This window comes from Phoenix dactylifera, unplaced genomic scaffold (assembly GCF_009389715.1).
Source record: "Phoenix dactylifera cultivar Barhee BC4 unplaced genomic scaffold, palm_55x_up_171113_PBpolish2nd_filt_p 000356F, whole genome shotgun sequence".
NCBI lineage: Eukaryota > Viridiplantae > Streptophyta > Magnoliopsida > Arecales > Arecaceae > Phoenix > Phoenix dactylifera.
The window spans coordinates 110,943-125,367 of record NW_024067814.1 but is presented as its reverse complement, the minus strand read 5'-3'; the positions used below and the strand labels follow the sequence as shown (position 1 = coordinate 125,367).

Sequence of the window (14,425 nt, the reverse complement as noted above, 5' to 3'; positions counted from 1 at the left end):
AAAAAGTGTCCTCAGGTCCAAAAAAACATACTTAAGTTCCTTTGGTAAGGGTTTCAATTCGAGCTTGGGTGCTTGCTCATGGGATGGTACTATTTTCGCCTCTCGAGGTGACAACCTCTCAAATTCTCCTACTTTAGGTCTCCACCTATTGACCATCTTGATATCCAAACTATACACAATAGGTGTGACTGACAATTCATCATCATTGGTGCCATTAGGACACCAATCAATTAAGCTATCATCGGACGGGTCGTTAATTGAGTCTGCTAACAAATATTCTTCCGCGATGGTTTCAACCCAATCAACCTCCTTACTTTCTTCGGGATCATTAGGTTGTTTGCACACATTAAAAATGTTCAGTTCTAAAGTCATGTTACCAAAAGAAAGCTTCATGACGTCATTCCTACAATTAATCAATGCATTGGAAGTTGCAAGAAATGTACGTCCTAAAATGACCGGAATCTGAGACTGTGAGTTCGAAGCTGGATGTGTATCCAATACGATAAAATCGACAAGAAAGTAGAACTTGTCTACTTTGACTAATACATCCTCGATAATCCCCCTCGGAATTTTAACTGACCTGTCAGCTAATTGCAAAGTGACGGAGGTTGGCTTCAACTCACCTAAACCAAGTTGCTCATATACAGAATATGGCAACAAATTCACACTCGCCCCTAAATCTAACAATGCTTGCTCTATCCTAAAGTCATCTATGATGCATGAGATGGTTGGACAACCTGGATCTTTATATTTAGAAGAATGTTGTGCTGCAAAATAGCACTTACGTTTTCAGTTAAAAATACCTTCTTCTTAACATTTAATCAACGCTTGACAGTACACAAGTCCTTCAAAAATTTAGCATATGAGGGTACTTGTTTGATTGCATCAAGAAGAGGTATGTTGATCTTTACTTGCTTAAAAAGCTCAAGAATTTCAGAATTAGGTTCGAGCTTTTGCAACGGCTTTAACCGTCATGGAAAAGGTGGAGGAAAAGGACATTCAACTTTTTCGGTAGAAGTTGGGACCTCAACTTCTTCTTTGTCCCTTTCATCGGCTTTGAGAACATCAGAATTAGAAGTGACTTGCGGTCTCAATGGAACGGTCTGATCAATGACTTTCCCATTACGCAAAGTCATGATGCTCTTTGCATGTTCTGTATGCGAACTAGAAGGAGCCGTATTATTACTACCGTGCACTTGTGGGTTAGGTTCGAGTTGAGCTGGAAGCTTACCCTTCTCTTGAGTACTTAGGACGGGAGTCAAAATTGACAATTGGTTTCTTATATCTTCAAAATTTCGAGTATTTTGAGCATTGATATTAGCTTGACCTTATAGAAAAGATTGTATAGATTGCAAGGTATCCTCGATATTCGGCTTCTGAGAGGGTGGTGATGCAAAAGTAGGATGTGCAGGTGAAGGAGCTGAATGGTGTGACTGTTGAGGATGATCGTTTCTCCACCTAAAATTTGGATGATTCTTCCAACCAAAGTTATAGGTATTCGAGAATGGATCGTTATAAGGCTTTTGGTAGGAGTTCATAGCATTTGCTTGATCGTGCAAGGCTTCCTTGAATGCCGGTATGGTGGGGCAATCTGTAGTGGTATGACCAGACATATCGCAGATACCACAAAACTCATTTCTAAGCTCTATAGTTTTGATAGGCTCAACTTTCCTAAGCTCAATTTCTTCTACCTTCCTAGTGAGGGCTGCCATTTTAGCATGAAGATCATCCTCAGTTCTGAGGTTGTAAAGGCCTCCCTGTACAGAGCTAGTAGGCTTAGGCAAAGACTTATTGTTTCTATCCCCGTTATCCCAAAGTTGGGCAGTCTCAACAAGAAAATCCAAATACTCCCATGCCTCATCAGGTTATTTTTCTAAAAATCTACCATTGCACATGGTCTCTACAAACTGTTTCAACTGTGGAGATAAACCTTCATAAAAGAAGCTAATAGTTCTCCAAGATTCGAACCCGTGATGAGGGCATGAGAGAAGAAGGTCTTTAAATCTTTCCCAACATTCATAAAATGTTTTATTATCTTTTTGTTGGAAATTGCTGATATGTCTTTTCAAAAAGTTGGTCCTTTGTGCGGAAAAGAACTTCTTCAAAAATTCTCTCTGCATATCTAGCCAAGTTCTTATTGATCTAGGTCGCAAGGAGTTTAGCCATGTTTTGGTCTTATCCTTTAGAGAGAAAGGGAACAACGTCAGCTTGAGGACATCCTCAGTGACGTTAAGCACTCTAAATGTAATGCTCAATTCTTCAAAATCCTTTAAATGAAGATACGGACTCTAACCCGTGAAACTTGGGCAGCAATTGGATTACCCTTGGTTTGATTTCAAAATGTCTTACATTATCAAAAAAAATTATGCATGAAGGCTGACTAGTCCTAGTCGGTTGTAGGTATTGTCTTAGAGTCATAATATGGGGTTCATGTTCTCGATCGTAGTGACTCCCCGCATCTTCATTTAAATCAGCCATCTCACAAGGTGTGAGATACTGCGAAGGAATTTCAGGGATGTGTCCTAAGGGATGATCTAAAGTTGTATGACTTAATCGACCGGTGTTGTCCCTATTCCACTTTAGCATGCAAAATATTTTCCTTCCTCCTTTTTTTTAAAAAAAAAAATAAGTATCACCTAAAGATATCTAAAACGACACCCTAATACAGTAAAACAAAAATCTATTCACAATCAAGCATGCATCAAAACATTACACCTCAATTCCTAATATATTTTTTTAAATTTCTAGACAGCTCCTAACTGGTTTGAAGAGGACACCTAAGCCTCCAATCTGGTCTAGTAACCTAGTCGACCAGGTAAGCTCCCAGGTAAGTGGAGGGGTCACGATGCGTTTAGCAAAGGTCCCACTTAAAACCCACTTTCCTCGAACAGAGACTGTCTCCCTTAGAGGGACAAAGCTTGCCTAGACATCGAATGGGCTATAGAGCGAAATTGGTGCAACTTTCGGTGGTCTTCGTCCTATTGAGCTCGAATGTCCTTAGGGGCCAACGTCTAGTTGATTTTAGTTAAGCTTAGGATATTTATGCACTGAGGTGATTTTTGGGCTAAGGACTAGTGATGAAATTCCGATCTTATCTTTTTTTAATGGGTTCAGCCCTTAGAATATTTTATGCTAATGCCTTATGCTATATGCATCAATCAAATTTTTTTTTAATATTTTATGACATGACATTAAATTATATTTAATAGTTGATCAAGCAAATTATTTATTTTTTTTATTAGTTAAAATTTGAAATTTGAAATTTAAAATTTGAAATTTTGAGTTCTTCCTTTTTTTATTAATAGAAAACAGAAACTTACCAAAACTAAATCTCTAATTGGATCTGAAAATATGCTAATAAATCAGCCGTTCCTCGACAACGGCGCCAAAAACTTGGTGCGTTCGCAAAAATGCTTTCGCGAAACTAATCTCCCAAGTGCAGGAGAATCGCACAAGTAGTAAAACTCGGAAGTCCGAGGTCGATTCCTCAGGGAGCGGTCTATGAATTATCAGTTTAATTTCAGATGTAATTTTAGATGGTTTATAGAAGTTTAGAGAAACTAATTAATAGATTAAGTTTGATAATATGGTGATGGCTAGGGATCCGGAATTTTCCTTGACAATATTACTTTCAACAAATAAACTCAACGATTCTCGATTAAGGATTGAATAAATAAAATAGTTTTAATCATGAAATATATCGATTGAATACAAGAACTCAATGTCTAAGCATTCATCGTGCTAGTTATGTCTATGACAAATCAAATATCAGAGCGATCCATGCATCAATAAATATAAAACATGACTAAACTATCTAATAAATAAATATGAGAGAATCTGAACATATGAAAAGATGTAAATCAATTAAAATCCAAGTTCAGAGTTTACTTCATGAAAGCAATAAGCCAGGGATCTTCCATCACCCTTGACCAAAGGAGTTAGCCTCCCATTACAAGCGTCAGCATCTCTCTTTTTTTTTTTTTTCTTTTCTTCTTTTCGGAAACAGGGCATCCCCTGTTTCTCCCTTCTTCTTCTTCTTTTTTTTCGAATGGCAGCCCCGCTCCTCTATTTTTTTTCTTTTCGGAATGAGCTCCCCCCCTCTCCTAGCCGAGAGAGCTATATAGATAGCATTCAATCCCCCCCCCCTGAGCGCACGCGGTGGAGATGGGCGGACGGAGAGGGATCTCGGACGTTGATCGCGGGATGCTGGAAGGTTGGAAGCTAGAACGCGTGAGATGCTCGGGAGATTGCGGACGCTTGGCATGCATCGCGGGCTCCACAAGCATCGTGGACGGCTGGAGAAGAAGGTTGCGGTGGGATCTTTGGCATGTGTCATGGGAAGAAGTTGATAGCGGAGGATTGCACACGAAAGAAAGGAATCAATCGTCCAACGCTATGTTAACAAATACCTGAAAGGTTTTATATGATACTTTGTTCATACAGAAATCGTTTCACTGATTGCTGCACCAATGCTATTGCTACCGTTAAGCATGTTCGCTTGTCCCTCAGGGCCATCAACCGGACGTAGGTTCTTCTGCCTTTTCACAGAAAGAAACTAGATCCCTAAGAACAGGGACAAGTACCCGCTTTTCCGCCATTAAGAAAATCTTCTCACCGCTTACCTAAAAAAAAATAATTCGATAGAACTGCAAAACGGAAGGCTAGGAAGGAGCTGGGATGTGGGAGAGTGGATCTGGGAACAGAGGATGTGCGTGGGAGATGAACCATGGATAGCTGGGAAGCGAGCTGATCACGGATTCCAAGAGCTGGGAGGTTGCTCACAGACGGTTGATTGCTTGCTAATCCGGAAGCTGATTCGAAAGGGGTGGATGGAGTGGATGCATCGCGAGAGGAGCTGATCAGCTGGAATCGATTGAAGAAGAAGGTTGACGCGGAGATGGAATGGTTGTTGGGATGATCGCGAATCTAGAATCTACTGCTGTTCCATCACAGAAGGCTTGGATGCGGGATGCTGGGATCACACGTGATTGCTCGGGATGAGATACGTGGAAGCTGGAAGGCTGATGGGATGATCGCGAATCCGGAAGGAAGGAAACCACCACGCTGTGAATGTGGACGGCTGGGATGATGGAGGAAGCTGGGAGAACCAATTGCAGATCTTCTTAGCTTGATAAATCTAAGCCCTTGGATGTTTCATTACGCATTGCCTCCAGATGGCTGCCATGTGTCCCTCGAGTGCAAGTGTGCTTGATGAATGGTGGGTTCGACCACACCATGGCGAAGTTGAGCGTGTGCGGCTTGGGTTATGCATCTTTCTAGACCCAATCTGTACTAAATGTGCATCGTAACTTTGATTTTCGATCACCTGTGCCAAATAAAAATATAATATTAAATCAGCAATTTTATCGTTATCTATTGGCAATAATACTAATTTAAGTAGTATGTAGATCGCACTTTTGTGCTCTCATCAACTCCCTAGCCGGGCTACATTCATTTCTGGAATTATCTAAGAGCCCTCACCTACCTCGGCAATATTTGGGATTATCACCTCACCGAAGTTCGAGCCTTGCAGAGGAAAGGCACATCGGACCCTAGCCATAGGTTAGCATGAAGACGTGTACAGCTTTCTGAGGGAACGACTGGATCTTGCCTCGTGACAACTTCTGAGAAGGAACCACCGCATTACCAAGCTGGAAACCTCGACAACCATCTCGAGAAACAAAGGGCGATTTCCGAGCAAGCAGCACCATGTTACCAAGGTGGAAACCTCAACAACCATCCTAAGAAACAAAGGACAACTGCTGAGCAGGAGCAAGCCTATACCTGACTGAGCAACTCTTCGGACGAAAAGCACATCAATTTGAAGCAAGAAATTAAGTAAGCAAAAAAGAAGAGCAGACTTTTATTTCATTCATCAGAAAAAAGAATAGTACAAAATACTGGCTCACAGTCGAGCCAACAGAAAAGCAAAAGAAGAACAAAAAGAGAGACCAACAATGGCAAATACAATCATTCGTCACTCCTCTCCTCTTCTTCCAATTCCTCGTCCTCTTCTTCTTCCTTGGCCTTACTCTCTGATCCTTGAAGAAAGGCCTCCTCGTCCGAGCACTCGCTTGAGAAGGTGATCAAGATATGGTCGAGCTTAGGAGCCACCTTATGAACTCTTCCCCAGCAGATAGTAAACCCTTTCTTGAAGGAGTCTCTAGTGGCCTCCAGCATCTTGTTGTGGAACTCTTAAGAAGGCTTGTGATATGCAATAGCATGTCGGACCCTCTCTTCAACACGGGAGATCTCCTCTTTTGCTCGGACGACCTCTTTGATAGCCAGGCCGACCATCTCCTTGGACTGGGCAGCTCTATCCTCTGCCCAAGAAAATCTTTTTTCAGCTTGGCAAGCTTGAAGCTCGGCTGTAGCGACTGCTTACCTTAGGTAGGTGATCTGCACATCGACCTTCCTCGCCGGATCCCTTCATCACTGATGGCCTGCTGCATCTCTTGCCGTCAAATGGCCATCTGTCCCAACTCCATCTAGGAACTCTCGGCCTTGGAGCTAAAAAAGTGAGTCTGAGCCTCGGCCTTTTCTCTTCTCGGCCTCCGCCCGTTCTGCCTCAGCATGGGCCTTGCTGCTCTCCGCCTCTTGGAGGAGGCAGTCAGAGACCTCCAACCTCCACGGATAGGAGCAGATGACCTCAATAAGTATGCAGGTGGCATACACTCCCTACAAAAATGAAGAAAGAAGCGATTATTCAAAAATAACAAACAGATAGAAGAACCAGTCTAATTACCTCAACAGCAGTAAGGCAGGACGAGCTGATCACGCTCTCCAATAGTCTTCGCTGCAGCTCCTCCTCGTCACTAGGGAGCATGAACCCCTAGATCATCTCCCACATAACATGGAGATCGCCCAAGCGCAATAACGAGTTGGAAACCCTCACCGACTGGTTCTTTACGAGGTCCCCGACTTCGTGCTCTGGGGAACTGGTTGGAGTGAAGATGTTGACGCCTGCGCACCCCCATCTGAAAGGTTGAAGGCTGGCTTGAATGCCTCGGCTGGTAGTCCAGTGGTGACGCCACCGACAAATGAATGTGCTCCTCTGTTGGGGCCAAAGAAGGACCGGCAGCCTCTAGTGCAACCGGCAAAACCGAAGCAGTTGCCGGAACAAATGATGGTGCACTAATGGGGAGGGCAGTAACCATCTCGACCTCCGATGATCCTTCCGTGGTAGACACTTTCTCAATTCTGATGACTGGCCCCGTAGATACACTCCTCCTCCTATTACTCGAAGAACAACTGCTCTCGCCAAATTTTCTCTTCCTCGAGGAACGAAAGAGATATTCCACCTCAAACTTCATGGCTGCAAGAAAGAGAGAGGAACGAGTTAATCCCAGATTCAAATAGGCAAAAAAGAAGCCAAACAAGATGAGGAGATATATTGACAAAAAGGGTGGAACTTAAGCCGGTGTCGACGAAGGCCGACTCCCAAAGTAACTCGGCCACCCATATATCAGTCCCTTCTACCCTTTTTCTATGTACTTCAATCCTTCCCTATGCCAGGCGACCCGATAAAAGACATCAAATCTGAGAGCACTAGAACAGCCTTGGCAGCCATTATAGATCCATTGTTAGCTCGGATGATGAAACCAACACCAGCATGTCCATCTACCTTGTAAGAGCCATCAAGGTTCAATTTAATCCAGTTAAGTTGAGAGGCAGATCAACAACTGATTGAAGAGGATGATGGCATAATAACATGCCAAGATGTAGCTCCCTAGTGACCAAACTGAACTCCATATGTTTATTGCAGCTCAGGGAAGTTGTCGTTTTCGTCAACTAAATGCCGGGCCTCATTATAATACTAAATTCTTCCTTGCATCCCATAATGACCATAAAAAAGTATGGAGAATGAGTGAGTTCATGCAACACCCTATACCTGTTATACTTTCAATGACTTAGCACTTTCCATATACCGCTCAAACAAAATAAGTACCACAAAATAGCAGAGAGATGGCATCCAAAGAGTACGTACTCCAAATCCTCACAAGCACTTCTGCAACGGCTACAATTGGCTTGACCTGAGCCCCTCCTACTCAGTACATTAATACATGGTAACTTGCCTCGACTTCCATCTCCATATGAGCGACAAAATACGTGGATGAGCATCAAGATGTCAAATCCATTCATAATCTTGTTCAATATTAACATTCTTCTTTGAAAGTTAGATTTGAAAGATTGTTCAGAGGATGCAATCTGGTCGAATGTAGGTAGATCACTAAATTCTTGCTCGGTCTTGATTCTCGATTAACAAAGTTGTGATTTTGCAAACTTTGATTCAATCTATTTCAACGCTTAGCAACAAACTCAAACATAGGCATGTCAACAACATAGATTCGGTATGTTAGTGAAAAAATTAAAACTAAGACTGAAATCTACAACCATCTATCCAAAATCGAAATCAAAATAAAACGATTTTTGAAATATAAAAAAATAAATGCTATTAACAAAACAGCAACCAAAAATAAAAAATCAAAAATTGTTTAATTTTAAGATTTTCATATATCTTTAGTGGAATAAAAGTTTGGATTACCTAATAGTCTTTCTAATAAACTTACTGTTGCTGGAAATTGGACCCGGGGGCCGCCGCGAAGCCGGGGAAGGAGGAGCTCCGCCGCGGGGAGGGCGGACGGCGGTGCGCCGGCCGGCTGCGTCCTCCTGTGCCCTCCTGGGAGGTGTGAGAGAGCGGAGAGGAGAGTGCGTCCTGTCCTGTCCCGTCCTGCAAAAAAGCCGGTGGCCGGGCTCCCCGGCGCCGGCCCTCCGATGCTTAAGTCAGAGGGGGCAAATATGTGGAGAGAGCAAGCCAGAGGGTGAAGAAGATGAAGAGGATATTGTGCTCAATTGTGTCTGTGCTGTTTACTTGTGTTCCGGTCCTTTCCCCCCTCCTTTCCTCTCCGGGTCCCTTTTATAGAGGAATTTTATGTTGCCCGGGAGGTGACAGGGAGTTTGTTCTCTTTTGTAATAATTGGGCACGATTTGGCCCATTAATGGCGTAGTAGAAAATAAGGCCGAATCAGACCGGAACCAGGGAGTTGTCACGGTCGATCGGACCTGTTGGAGTGGTTGAACCGCCGGCCGTGGTAGGCCTCGGGTCCATGGATGGTAAGTGCATTTATTACCGAATGAACCGGCGGTCAGGGAGAGCCATACGCTTTGATGGTTCAGTGATCCGGAGATCGTCTTGAGCCGTGTTCATTAAATGACTGAGCGCATCGGAGACTTGAGGGGTCTCATGCATTAATGGCAGGTCGTGCCAAATACCTGCGGAGATCTTATGCCTTGACGGCTTGGAGATAGCGGCAGGTTGTAGTGGAGTTGTCAAGTCCCTCAGGGGGTTAGGTAGGGGTTGAACATTTGGTCAAGGCAATCGGCTCGGCAAGGGTGCCGAGCCGAGCTGGTCGCCCAATGGGGCGCCCTGTGGCGGGGTCGCTTCTAATGCCTCTGGTCGGCGCCCTTTGATCGAGCGCCTCCTAGCCGAGCGCCTTTATTTCGCGCTCTTTCCTCTCTGGTCAACGCCCTCCAATCGAGCGCTTTTCTGGTCGGCGTCCTCTGGTCGGCTCTTTCTAGCCGAGCATCCCTACTTGGTCGTGTTGGTTGGTCCGAGCGCCTCTTGGCGCTCCGGTTGGCACTCTTGGGCCGAGCATCTTTTCGGATCGGCGCTCTCTAGCCGAGCACCCCTCTGGTTGGTGCTCTCTGGTCGGCACTCTTTGGCCGAGCGCCTTTCCGGTCGGCGCTTTTTTGCCGAGCGCCTCCGTGGCGGTATGACTTAGGGTTTTTCCCCCAACACTACCCTCCGACTTCCGAGTTCCAGTTGGCTACCAGCTGGAGCGCGGGAAGTAGCTTCAATTGGGCCGTACGAATTCCGAAAATTTTAATTTATTGCGCATTTTGAATTATCGGACGCCTCGAGATGCCTTTAATAGGTGGCGTCTCTTCTTTCCCGAAAATCCTCATTATTGGGACACCTTTTTGCGAGGCGTCCTCGCGCCGTGGGCTCATGATGGGGCCGCACGATCCGATGGGGCGCTTCGGCGTTCGAAGCGTTAGCCCTAATTAAATGCGTCGTTCTGTCTTTTGGACCGACACTTGTGGTCATCTCAACGGGGTGCGGCTTTTCTTTTGCCGATCGGGGCCGTTGGGGAGGTTTATATAAACTCTTCCCTGGCCCTCCGTCCCCTTCCTATTGCCTTCTGCTTCTAGCTTTTCTTCCCCCAGCTTTTCACAGTCCGAAGTTCTTTTCTCCGGCGTCTTCCCCAGGTCGTCGTTTTTTCTTTCTTAGTCCCTTTCTTCCCTTACAATGGGTTCTCTCCCCAGTGAGGTCGAGTCTACCATGAGCGTCCTGGAGGTCAAAATGACCGAAGAGTAGTTTTTTCCCTCTTCACGGGTTCCGCTTGGAACCCGCCAGGCGTGGGGATCGGGTAACCGATCCTCCGGTAGGCCGGGTCGGAGTGCATCTGGAATCGCTCTGGGCCGGCCTCCGATTTCCTCTTCACGGCTTCGTGAATGAGTTGCTGACGGTGTGCCAGTTGGTTCCGGCGCAACTCACTCCGAACGCCTGGAGGACAGTGGTCGGTTTCCTATCGCTGTGCTTACTGCAGGGGATTCCGACCTCTGTCAACGTTTTCCGGCGACTTTTTATCTTTAAGTCGAATCCGGGAGACGGAGAGTGGCTGTATATCGCCCTTCGGGCGGGTCGGCCACTTTTTCATGGTGCCCCCTCATCCATTCATGGCTGGAAGGAGAAATTCTTCTTCCTTGGTTCTGCACAGTCCTGGGGGTTTGACCCCAGGTGGGGACCGGCTCAGCTCAAGTCCATCAACAAACCCCCCTGACTTTCTCCATGTGAGCAGGAGATCCTCGACGCCATCCGCAGCCTCGGGGACGGCATCTTACTGAACGGCCTCATATGTGAGGACGCTTTGGTGAACGTGGGCTTGAGCTCGGCGCGTCCCCATGGTAAGAGTAATTACAAGGTGTATTTATTTCCTTACTGTTCTAATGTTCTAATCCTGTTCGCCTTTGCAGATATTGCAAAGATGGTGACTAAAAGCGAAGTCCTCTACGCCCGTTTCCAGAAGAGGGCAGCCGAGCTCTCGGGCGAGCCCACCGAGCCGAGGAAGAAGCAGAAGGTCTCGGCGACCTTAGCGACCCCGGCATCAGCAGTGGCCGAGGCGGGTCCTTCTTGCCCCGCGCACTCCGAGGCGGGGCTTTCTCGCCCCGCGCACCCCGGTGCTGGTCAGAGGGAGGGCACGGATTCCAGGGGCTCGGGCTCCCGGGGAGCTTCAGCAGTGCTCCCATGCCCGGTGCCCCTGGCACAAGTTCCTGGTCGGCAGGACGCTCCAGTTGCCGACCAGGGGAGGAGTCCTGCGGGTCCCGCGCTTGCGCGCCCCGCCTCAGTCGTGCGGCAGTCAGATCGGCCACTTGTCCGACCCCAGCCCCCTAGCTCCGAGCCGGGGAGCAGTCAGGGAGCCTCGGGGTCGGCTCCGTCGAGGCCAGCCGATGCTGGCCCTCCGGGCCCATCAGGCTCGGGGGGAGCGAGTGCCTCTTGCGCTCACCTGGTCGGTATTCGAGGGTGACTCAGCCCTCGAAAATCCTCGAGTGGCGCGCGAAGTATTTCGGGTCGCGCTGCTCCCGGCTGACCGGGCCACGATACAGTCCATGAGCTACAATGCCTTCATAGACGCCACCCGCTGTAACGCCGTCCGGGTAAGTAAAATTTTTCATCTGTGTAATTTGTAAAAAATTTTTACTCGCAGCGCCTTATGTTTTTCTTTTCGTCTCTTTTACAGTACTTGCACGAGACGGAAATGCTGATGCACATAATCCAAGACTACTGGGAGCGGGCCCGGAGGTGCCAGCGCGGTTACGAGGAGGCCCAGTCGAGGTACCTGGCCGCCGAGGCGAGGTACCAGGCCTCCGAGGCCGAACATCAGGTGCTCCAAGAGAGAATTGGAGCATCCGAGGAAAGAATTCGAGCTCTGACCGCCGAGCTCGATGAAGAGAAGGGCGCGCACACACTAACAAGGTCCGAAGTGCGCGCCGTCGAGGCTCGTTTGGCCGCAGCCGAGCTGGCGTTGGCCTCCCGCGAGCAGGAGGTGGGGAACGCCGCCTCCGACACTTAGAGCTCGAGCGGAAAATAAAAACCCTCGAGCGGAAGGCCGCATACCACGAGGCTCGGGAGCTCGAGGCTCGGGAGCAAGCCCAGAACGCGGGTGAGGCTCTTCCGTGAGTCGGAGGAGTTTCACGACCTCCTAGCAGAGGAGGGCGTGAACGGCTGATTCAGGGCTTCCGGGACTTCCGCAACCAACTGCGGCGGCTTCTCCCGGATTTCGATGTAAACCTGCTCCAACCGGGAGCAGGGGTCGAGAGGCCGGAGGCGGAGGCAGAAACTCCGGGGGCCAACCAGGGAGGTCCAGCCGAGGCGACCGAAGCCGCCCCCGAAGCCGCCCCTGAGGCTACTCCCATTGCTGCCGAGGCTACTGAAGCCCCGACTGCTGAGCCTACCGCTCCCGATACTGCCGAAGCCGAAGTGGTCGAGCGAGCCTTAGTGTAATTTTTGTTATTTTGTAAAGTCGGGATGGCCCCCCATACTTGTAAGGGCCGAACCCGAATTTTTGTACTCAGCCTACGGGCTTTTTGAAATGAATATACTTTTTTGGAAACTCGTCTGTTGTAGTCCAAGTTTCTCTGCTCGGATCCATTTTAGGTTCCGAGGACATGGGCTCTAGGGCCTCAGCTTTACCCGCCACAGGGTTTGGTTTTAGGTTTGGTTAGCCGAGCTCCATTGCTCGGTCCTTCGACTAGTGGTATAGCGACGCTCATGCTTATACCAAGGGGATTTGGGCTCGGAGAATTTTCCGAGCCTAGTCCAGAATTCGACCAAGCCCTGGGGCGGTCGCTAGGACTTGGATTTTTTAGCGTAGTGAACTTTGAATCCGAGCCTCGGATTGCCGGAGCGGGCCGGATTCTTTTCCAGCGAATGGGTCGGATGCTCGTCAGCTCGTGACGGGGATTCAACAGACTAGGTTTATACCAAGTTTGTTGGTATCGTGAGTGTTTTCACGCCGAGGCGACTAAAACATTCTGCTCGGAGTCCACTCTTTGAGGATGTCGGCAGAGAAATCCAAAACATAATATAGAAACATTAAATGAATGGGTACCTTGTACCGTGTGCGTCCTTGCGCCGAGGCGACTGAAGACGCTTCCTCTACTCGGGGTCCGCTCTTTAAGGACGTCGGCAGAGATCCAAGAATAGATAAGATAATGTAAAAACATTAAATAAATGGGTACCTTGTACCGTGTGCGTCCTTGCGCCGAGGCGACTGAAGACGCTTCCTCTGCTCGGGGTCCGCTCTTTAAGGACGTCGGCAGAGATCCAAGAATAGATAAGATAATGTAAAAACATTAAATAAATGGGTACCTTGTACCGTGTGCGTACTTGCGCCGAGGCGACTGAAGACGCTTCCTCTGCTCGGGGTCCGCTCTTTAAGGACGTCGGCAGAGAAATCCGGTGATGGAGAACGAGCCGAGCTTGTTAGTTGAAGCCGGTGGAGAACGAGCCGAGCTCGTTTTGGTCAGTGAAGATTGCATCCCAACGTATCGGGGCATCCCGAAGAATCGGGGCATCTCGACGTCTCGAGGCATCCCGGCCTAGGTCGGGGTAGGAGAACGAGCCGAGCTCGTTGGTCGATGGAGCACGAGCCGAGCTCGTCGGTGGAAGTCGATGGAGGACAAGCCGAGCTCGTCGGTCACTTAAGACCGTATCTCGACGTCTCGAGCCATCCCGACGGATCGGGGCATCCCGACGTCTCGGGGCATCCTGACCGTGGTCAGGGTAGGAGAACGAGCCGAGCTCGTTGGCCGATGGAGCACGAGCCGAGCTCGTCGGTGGAAGTCTATAGAGGACGAGCCGAGCTCGTCGGTCACTTAAGACCGTATCTCGACGTCTCGAGCCATCCCGACGGATCGGGGCATCCCGACGTCTCGGAGCATCCTGACCGTGGTCAGGGTAGGAGAACGAGCCGAGCTCGTTGGCCGATGGAGCACGAGCCGAGCTCGTCGGTGGAAGTCGATGGAGAACGAGCCGAGCTCGTCTGGTCAGAGAGGACCGCAACTCATATCTCGACGTCTCGAGCTTTCCCTATAGCCGGGGCAATCCCGACGTCTCGGGGCATCCCGACGGATCGGGGCATCTCGACGTCTTGAGGCGTCCTGACCGTGGTCAGGGTAGGAGAACGAGCCGGCTCATCTGGTCAGAGAGGACCGCAACTCATAGTCGATGGAGCACGAAGCCGAGCTCGTCGGTGGAGAGTCGATGGAGAACGAGCCGAGCTCGTCTGGTCACTTAAGACCGCACTCCCGACGTCTCGGGCCATCCCGATGGATCGGGGCGTCCGTTGTGGCAGGCAGTCCC

At 48.5% G+C, this 14,425-nt stretch overlaps 1 non-coding gene across 1 annotated transcript; it reads left to right on the top strand.

Moving 5' to 3' along the window:
- Positions 1 to 1,965: 1,965 nt before the first annotated feature.
- LOC120105747 lies at positions 1,966 to 2,074 on the top strand. The gene has a single exon (XR_005508064.1). It is a non-coding gene; the product is annotated as a small nucleolar RNA R71 (small nucleolar RNA).
- Positions 2,075 to 14,425: the final 12,351 nt, after the last annotated feature.